Below are 9,557 nucleotides of genomic sequence, written 5' to 3' on the forward strand. Positions count from 1 at the left end.
AAAGTCAAATTTGAGATGCATTGTGGGACATATAGTTTATGGGCAACGTGCTTCTGTAAATCGCCATGTAACCGTATAATAAACATATTATATTCTTTCAGAAATATTGTGGGGCCACAGAAAATGAAGCGGCGGGCCGGATTTGGCCCCCGGGCCTTGAGTTTGACACCCCTGCTCTACAGTATTTTTTTGGACTAAATCGATTTTTTAAATAATTATAACAACCAATATTGCATTGAAGGGGTTCCAACAACTTGACGAACCAAATAAAAACCAAGGAAAATCATTTAACAAAATGAAGTAAAGACAGATTGAATCATCTGACAGCCGGCAGCCCTTATCAGTCGATCATTTTCACCGTCTTTATTTTCTCAACCCTTCGCACTAAAGGGACCTGTTCATCTAGCTGTGTTAAATGCACAGAGACTTTAATCAGAGTGTGGCAGGTCGACATCATTTCTAGAAAAATAGCTGAAGGTGACTTCAAGGAAATTTCTACTTGAAATCCGACATGCAACCAATGCTTTTACACGCGTGTTTAGATAAAGAAACTGTGGGCGTGCTCACACTTTCAGGTGACGGATTAAACACCTTTTTGTGATCAGATAACATCGATAAGTCACTTCAAAATAACAGCATTCAATTCAGCAACTTTGGGTATTTTCTGATAACAATTCATTTGTTAAAACTACATTTGATAGATTCATATGGAAGATAAACAAGCCGGCAGTCACACTTGCTTGGATTATTATTTTATAAATTCCCTTTAAAATGATTTAGTTGATTAACTGATCTTCTCTAATCTTCAGTTATTATGCTCCAAATATCTGGAACAAACTCCCAGAAACCTGCAGGTCCGCTGCAACTCTGACTACTTTTAAATCCAGGCTGAAGACTTTTCTTTTTGCCGCTGCTTTTAATTGAACTATTCACATCTTAAACTGCACTGTAACTTTTATCCATGTATTTTTTCTTTTAATGTTTATTTTATTAGCTTTTCTTTTTAATGACTGATTTTAAATGCCATTTTCTTAATGTCTTTCGTTTTTTGTAAAGCACTTTGAATTGAATTGCCTTGTGTTGAAAAGTGCTATATAAATACACTTGCCTTGCCTAACTTTTATCACAGTACATTTAACTCTCATACGCGCAAAAAGAAAGAAATAATAATAATTATCTACACGGCATTCAAATTCTGCTCCCCCTTCTTTTCTAACCCTTTTCTTCGTTTTTTGTTTTATTCTCTGTCCGTCTTTGAGTTTTTAGAAAAGCGCTATATAAGTGTCATTTATTATACAACAACGACAACAATAATGATAATAATAATAATTTAATAATGGGAGTTTCCCATCCTGCAGCTGTCCCCAGTTTTAGTTGTTATTCAAATAGATGGAGTTAGTAGTTTGATAATTTGAACAATATTAATGTCGAATGAGCCGAGTCTTACAATTAGATTTTAAGTATTTATTAGATGGTTGTATTTCTGTAATGACGACAGTGAAAATTCATCAAGCATTAAAACCCATCAGTGTCATTCCTGCTGCGGTGACGGGGGAGCGGACCAGAGGAGGCGATCCCCCACCCACTCCCTGGTTCTTCCTGTGCACTTACGGTAATATCAAACTCCCTTTTCTAAATCACTGAAAGTCTCCTCGTTCCGGCTCTACAAGTGCTTTTGAAATAACGAAGCATTTTATGTTCATGTATGCAGAATTAATCTAACAAATAAACTATCATGCAATATGACAGATACGTGAACCGATTTAATTTTCACCTCGCACCCACTCAACCCCGACATGCAAACCGGTCCCGAAGAGGAGACCGCAGGAAGTCATAACACTGCAGGTGGGAGGAGGAAGTGAACGACATCATCATTTGTAATTAATTTGACAACACAAACGCTGTATAAAGTAATATGTTTTACCTCATGCTGTTAGCTTTCAACGTCTCAACTATAGGAAACACAAAAGACAGATGATTAATATTCATTTGAAATCCACACACACACACACACACACACACACACACACACACACACACACACACACACACACACACACACACACACACACACACACACACACACACACACACACACACACACACACACACACACACACACACACACACACACACATCACTTCAGGGGACATTACATTGACTTACATGCATTTCCTGGAGACTATTCCTAACCTTAACCATAAGCAACACATGCCTAACCCTAAAATGAATGATTCCCCTCATGGGGACCTCCATGTTGTCCCCATAAGGGAGGCGAGTCCCCACACGTGACTGTGTAAACAGATGTAGGTCCCCACAAGTATAGTAATGCTAGGACACACACACACACACACTTGTAAATATTACAGTAACAGACATGAATTGTATTTATTTGTTTGTGTTAAGGCATGGTAAACACACCCTGAACTACTAATTAATACTTTGAGTCAAAACAAACATAATGTGCAATGATAGCAGAGGTTATGAAAGTTAGACACAGCAACAAAAACACTTACCAATAAACAAGAAATGATTTGACCTATAGGTCCAGGTGTCCTGAATAAATTATATAAGAAACACTTACAGTATTAACTCACAACAATACTCACCTCATGAATATTCTAGTAGCCGGTATTTGTCACCTGGATTGAGATCTGTTGAAACTAAAGAGAAGTCTATAAAACCTGTAATACCATTTTATTTTACGACAAAATATCTTTATTAGCGGAAGCATTTTACTTCCTCCTTCAGAGGTTGTATCTGTTGTAGTAAACAAATCTGTTTTATATCAGGCGCAGTGCAACATTCCAAATGGGAACCTCGCAAAGTAAAGCCATTTAGTTCCTTGACAAAAACCTTAATGTTATACTCATAAATGAATGACTAATCTTATAGAACATTAACATAATAAACAACACATCTATATTCAAATTGTGAGGGGGGTTTCTCGTAGATTTACCGCATTTATCCGGTAAATCTACGGCTGCAGGTCTCCCTTGAAAAAGAGATCATTGATCTCAATGGGATTTTACCTGGATAAATAAAGGTTTTGAATTTAATTTGAATTGAGCACGGTAGTTTTTTCCCCCTAAATATACGACTTAATTCTGTGAATATTACTACTTGCTTCGTAATTAATACTTTCTTACCTACAAAGGCACTGTAACTTGAATTCATGTATCTTTGCTTTTAAATGCCATTTCATTATATGCTCTTAATGTCTTTCATTTGTGTAAAGCACTTTGAATTGCCTTGTGTTGAAAGGTGCTGTATAAATAAACTTGCCTTGCCTAATACACCGTCGAGGTAAATAGCCTACAGACCTTTGAAGGGAAAAATAATAAAACACAGAGGAAGTAACTCGAGGAACAAGACCTTAGGAACACGACAGACACTTCCAACAAACCAAATGAGAAGTGTTTTATAACATGTGACTGAAAAGAAAACGCTTCTCAGATTTGAAGTGGAAAACTTAAAAGAAATTCAGTTATAAAATGTTGCAACGCAGCGGTTCTCTGTGTTGCCACAGAAACTGTTCTTACCCCCCCCCGTGTGTCTGCAGCCTCACATCAGTCACAGTTCTCTCTGCGTTTAACGCTCTGGCTGACCACAAAGCGACTCTCACTGCGAACATGTTTGCACCCTGACCGAGAGCTGTACTCATCACAGAAAGCAGGCCTCACATCAGAAGCGGTTCACGAGCTCTCAGATGAGACCACGTACTGAGAGTTCGCAGAAGCGTTTTAAAGCTGCTTTACTTCAAAATAATAAGACCTGTAGACATGGCATATTTTTTTTAATATACAGAATTAGTTTTTATACAATATCCTGAAAATGACTGCTCAACTTTTCTCTTTTATCAAGTGACTTTGAATCTGTTTTTAGTGCCTTTTTGATGACATGAAAGATTACATTTGTCCACCATTACATAACTTTGTTTTAGCGTGTGGAGAGATAGACACCTAATGACTTAAAGACAGAAGAACACTTTGGTCAGGATGGCATGAGACTAAATCTAGTTCTACTTTGTAATAAGCCAACCATTTCCTATAATGCTAATGTTCAGGTTCATACTCGTACTGTGTGCCTCTCATGTGACATGTGTAAATGCTTAACCCTCCTGTTGTCTTCGACTGATTTACTACTTTCATCAATCATAACTTTTTTGTTTTACATTGGATTGCATCAAGGCTTCATGATATCCTTCACAGTAGACATTTGAACATATACAATTGCTGATCACCACTTTCATTGAATTTTGGATGATTTACTCAACTTTGTAACACCATGGTGTTCCCGGTCAAACATGACCGCCATAAAGAAAAGGAATTAGTAACCATCCGGATCAGATACAACACACACACAAACACCCCCCCCCCCCCCCCCACCCCCCCCCACACACATACACTAGATGTGTCCCCCCCCCCCTTATGTGCCCAATCCCCCCATGTGAATCACACCTGACACACACACACACACACACAGAACAATTTGACACATTTCCCGCTCTTATGTGCCCCTCCCCCACATGGATCACACCTGGCACACGCAATACATGTTCAGTGTCTATTCTTTGTATATTTACTGCAGTTTTTCATGTATACCAGTAGTCTGATACAATATGTACAGTTTGAAAGGGTGTTAAATGAAATGTGGTGATGATTCATGGTTTTTGTGTTAATGTAATAGCAGTTAAAACAGGACCGGTCAAATTTGACCGTGAACACCAAAGTAAGGGAGGGAACGAAGACAAAATGAGGTTACGAGAAACTTCCTCTGGAGAGAACTTAGGGATTTTGCACAAAACCTATACAACACATTACAGCGAATGGAAAACCCCCCAAAACCATGATATGGTCCCTTTAAAGGTTTCACTAATCGTTTAAAGGTTGTTGTGTTTTTTTTAAATGCCTTTGGTTGGTCTCTCCTCTCCTCCAGCATATTATCTTTTTATTCTTTTGAGCTCAACTTCTCAGAAAGACATTTCCAAGTTGTTGGTGTTAATAAACTCTTATACTGTATACGAGTGTATTTTGATACACTACCAGACACTAGGATGTTTTCATCAATAAATGGACAACTGGGAACAATAGTTTAAATCTCTCAACAAAATGGAGCTGAAAAGACAGAGTAAGTGAAGTGCTGGTGGAGGATCAAGTCAATGTGTTGCTACTTAGTAACCCAAAAAATGGTCTTGTTAATGTCTTAAAACTATCAAATGATGTTAACCATTAAATACAAATAACCCTTAACAAAGTCATACATTTGGTCTACATTGATGCATTATTGTACGTCTATCTGTGCACACATTTTCATTCTGACACACTGTCCCCTTTAACACAGTAAGGCTTATTCCCACATGCACATGCTAACCGGCACACATGACCACACACTCACACACACCACAGATTATCAGATTATCAGGGGTTCCTTGATGGCAGCCAGAAGAGGAAAGTTCTTCAGAATTAGAAATCTACCTGAGGACATTTTCCCTTCTGCATGTGCATCACAGAAGACAGTCCTGATAAGAGGGGAGTGTGAGGTGATGCACCTCTCAACCCACCCACCTTTTCCCTTTAGTCAAACAGAGAGAGAGGAGACGAAAGGGGTTTTCTCTCTCTATCTCACTTCCTCCCCGTGTACAGAGTGTGTGTGGAGTGAACGTGTGCACCAACACTGACGCGGCAAACTTTGTGAGCGCTGTGTTCACTGACTAACAGGTGATGATTTCTGAATTTCCAAAATGTGTAATGAATAAAGGAGGAGATGACCGGTATTCTCGAACTATTCTGTGATGTTTCCATTCAATGCATTTCATTTAACCTTAAAACACAGATAGGATTTCATGATTGTATTTCTATTTTCTCTGCAGTAATTGTATCATTGTTACATTTCAGCAGTGACACCCCCAAGACATTTTAATGTGAACACTTTGGCAATAAAACGGTTTCTGATTATTTTTGTTTCAAACTTCTATAGCGGCAAGAAGCAACGACACACATTGGCGAAGTTAGAGAGGCAAAGCTGTGAAGAATACTGTCAGGAGTTTACAGTTTTACACACTGTGCTTCAACCAAACTAGACAGCTAAGCAGGAAGGGAAAAGCAAACACCCATGAGTTGTGCCTAATAAACTCCTGTTTTGCCCTACGTGTTTGTAAAGTGGCATTTGCAGAAACAAGCACGAAAACTAGAGGGGGTTATTACTGTACACTGATTTCTTGAACATCAGAAACATGTCTTACTCCTACTGTTCTGGTACGGTAAATAGATGCTCTATCTCAGTTTGCGTACCCCTGTACTTACATTTGCTATTTTGAGTGCACTAATGGGGAAATGAGCCACGAGTACCCTGATGGTGCACTCATAACGTCCATAATGTTGAGTGTGGAACGCTGGAAACCTTGTACTCTGCGACCGCCATCTTGCTGTGCCTCTGTTCAAACATTGATGTATAATAAATAAACATATTATAAAGAGAACTGGGTACAGAGCAAAAGGGGGGGGGGGGTGGTGGTACTGTTCATTCCTGAGAGAGCTGCTCAGTGGTGCGTAAAGCCAAACTGGACCGGCACTCACAATTCCCTGAATCATCCATCGGAAAGCTTTCCCCCACTGGGCCTGAGGAGAATGCTCACTTTGGTTTTCCTTAAGTCTCGCCTTCAGTCGGATGCGTCAAGTCCGCTTGGGCCCAAAAAGACTTGATTCCACTGGTTTCCATTGGGGAAGAGACGTCTGTAGAACAACTCCCAAGGACAGACACTTGAATAGCCCATTTTTAAATCATCATGTCGTAAAACGGCTAAAACCAGAATCCAGATTTTTTTTTCCGAAGTCAATGGGATCAAGTATTTTTGGGTCCAAACGACGTACCACCGTTCGGCCACTATGAACGTTTGCTTCAACACTCACTTCCTGGGGGCTTTGACCAGCCGCAATTGGGGTTACTACTGTAGGTCAAAACGGTGATTTAAAAATGTTAACGCGCGTACCGTTACACTAGTGTCGAAAGCAGCCTGTGTTCATTTCTATTGGGTCAATTGAGCTGTAACCTTTTTACGAACTCAAAGTAGATCAATAATGCATTCATCAAGATTTCTCCATTGTAACATGGTTTCATTTGATGTCGGATTGAATCTGGTGGTTTAATTAGAGTTTTATTGTGAAATTGGTTTCAAACTGTCACTGACCAGTTAGCGACAGCATTTCCTAAACAGCATTTCATCCGACTTGATAACACAATCGTTTTTACATACAGCTCACTTCTCCTTCTGGTTGAACATCAATACTTAAAAGTGTTTCCTGTTGTTGAAGCATGTTGTGTAGGTGGCCCTGATGCAATGAACACATTCAGGTTATCAATACCACACCACGGCTCCGCTGATTCAAAATGAAAATGGGAAGTGCCGTCTTCCTGTAGTTTCCTGTCGGGTGCGCTCAAACATCTTTACATTCACACACATGCATCTTTAGGCCCCACGCACGCGCTGCTTGACGCCACTCTCGTATCACGTAGTGGTGACTGCCAGTGGAAAAGAAAAAGTCATTACTCACACGCCAGTTTCTGCAGCTTTCCAAGTCTCTGCGAGTGGTTTTCCTGTGTCCTCAGGGATAAGTATAAAAAGGTAAGCGAAACAACTATTTGCATTTCCAGCAAATCTTTTGAAAAGCTTCTTCGGGTGATCTGGTGCCGTCTGCTCAAACTGAAAATATGAAGTTGGTTGTTTTTTGCCTTTTTGCAGTCTTCTGCAGTTCTTTGGCCGGGACAGTGCCAAAGAGATTATTAAAAGAAGCCCTGAGCCTCTTGAATGACTTGAGAGATAAGGTGGAGGTAGGTTCGACTGCATTTACTTTATTTTCCAACTTTGACCATTTTTGGTTTTCTTTACTAAGTACTATGTTTCTTTTGTGTCCTGCAGCTTAATACGCAGATGCTGAATACTCTACCGCAGAACATTGAGGTAAGACAAACTAACTTATTATTGTGGACAGTACGGTCAACGCCACTATTAGTATTTGTGGTTGCTTACTCACTGTTGTTATTCTCCCACCTGCTGTCTGTTGTGTGCCGGCTGCTGTAGGAGTTATGAAATCACACAATGTGCCTCAATGTGAAGTCAAAGGCTTCGCTTTCAGGTTTAAAAAAAAAGATTGATTTGTTTGACTTCACTTTTGAATTAAATACATTATTTATACTCTACATTACAGGCAACAGTCAGACACAGTGGTGGGAGAAGTATTCATAGATGTTTTACTTAATTAAAAGTAGAAACACTACAGTGTAAAAATACTCTTTTACAAGTCCTGCATTTAAAATATAATTTACGCAAGGTACCAAAAATATTTTTTCTTTTACAATTTTTTTATCATATCAAATCACAGCCGGACAACGTGGATCGAATTTAATGACTTTATATACTGCTGCTTGATATCTTAACCTATAATTATACATTATAGTTTAATTATAAGTATATTTAAACGTGTTAGCCAATAACTCAATCTGTAAAGTAACTAGAAACTAATTTTCTCCAATAAATGTAGTCAAAAAAGTACAATATTGGCTTCAAAATTGTAGTGGAGTAGAATTATATATACATTACATGACTGAATATATTGCACACGAGTAGGAGCTGCAGAAAACGTAACTAAAACTTATCTACACTATTTTGTAGAGTTAATTGAAATCCAAGCATTTACTTTTAAATGAAGACACTTTTGCATTTGATATGAAAAACATCAAATGAGTATTATTAATAGCAGTACAAATGTATTTGTAAACGTGTACAAACTAGTCACTTTGCATTTTGGGGGAAGTGGATACACCTGCATCCAATCAAAACATTGTAAAATCCCATTTACTGCGAACCCTATATTTTGAAGATGCACCAAAACAATCCCACGTATCATTTTGATTGTGTGTACTTCAGATAAAAGCTGTTACTTGTAAATTGAGAGCAGCCCTCCTTCTGATCAGGCTGCAGTGAGTCAGGTCGAGAGTTGCTCAGTGTTTTCTCACAGCTTCCGTTACTCTCATGTGAGATGTGATGAGTAATCAGACTCAAGCCATGACACTTCCTCACCAAACTTTCTCTAGCGTGCTACAAAACAATCGAGTCAATCGTCAAACAAAAAAGGGAAAAATAGAGCAAATGACGGCTAATCTTAAACCACAAATGATTAGGAAACGCAGAGTGGGTGTGAAGCAACAAAACTGTTTTTGTTACTATTCTAGAAAAACAACGACAACTGCACCAGATTTTGTGAAACCACCGCCATAGAGAAGTGTACATTAAATAGCAGTAACAACGTTTAAGTCAGAAGTTCCTTACGGGTTCTCTTCAGATCTCCTCCTGAGATAACATCTTACTAATTAGCACACACTCATCTAAAACCAGGACATCAAACACCGTTTTAAAAAGAAGTGTCCTATTATCAACACCTTAAAAGATTACAAGAGGGAAACTGTAAAGACAAAAACATCCAAATATCTTTCAGGAACAGAAAGAGATTTTTTTGTATTATTTGAGTTGGTTAAGTTTCAGTTGAGGTAAAAGCGTT

Source organism: Gymnodraco acuticeps, unplaced genomic scaffold, assembly GCF_902827175.1.
Source record: "Gymnodraco acuticeps unplaced genomic scaffold, fGymAcu1.1, whole genome shotgun sequence".
NCBI lineage: Eukaryota > Metazoa > Chordata > Actinopteri > Perciformes > Bathydraconidae > Gymnodraco > Gymnodraco acuticeps.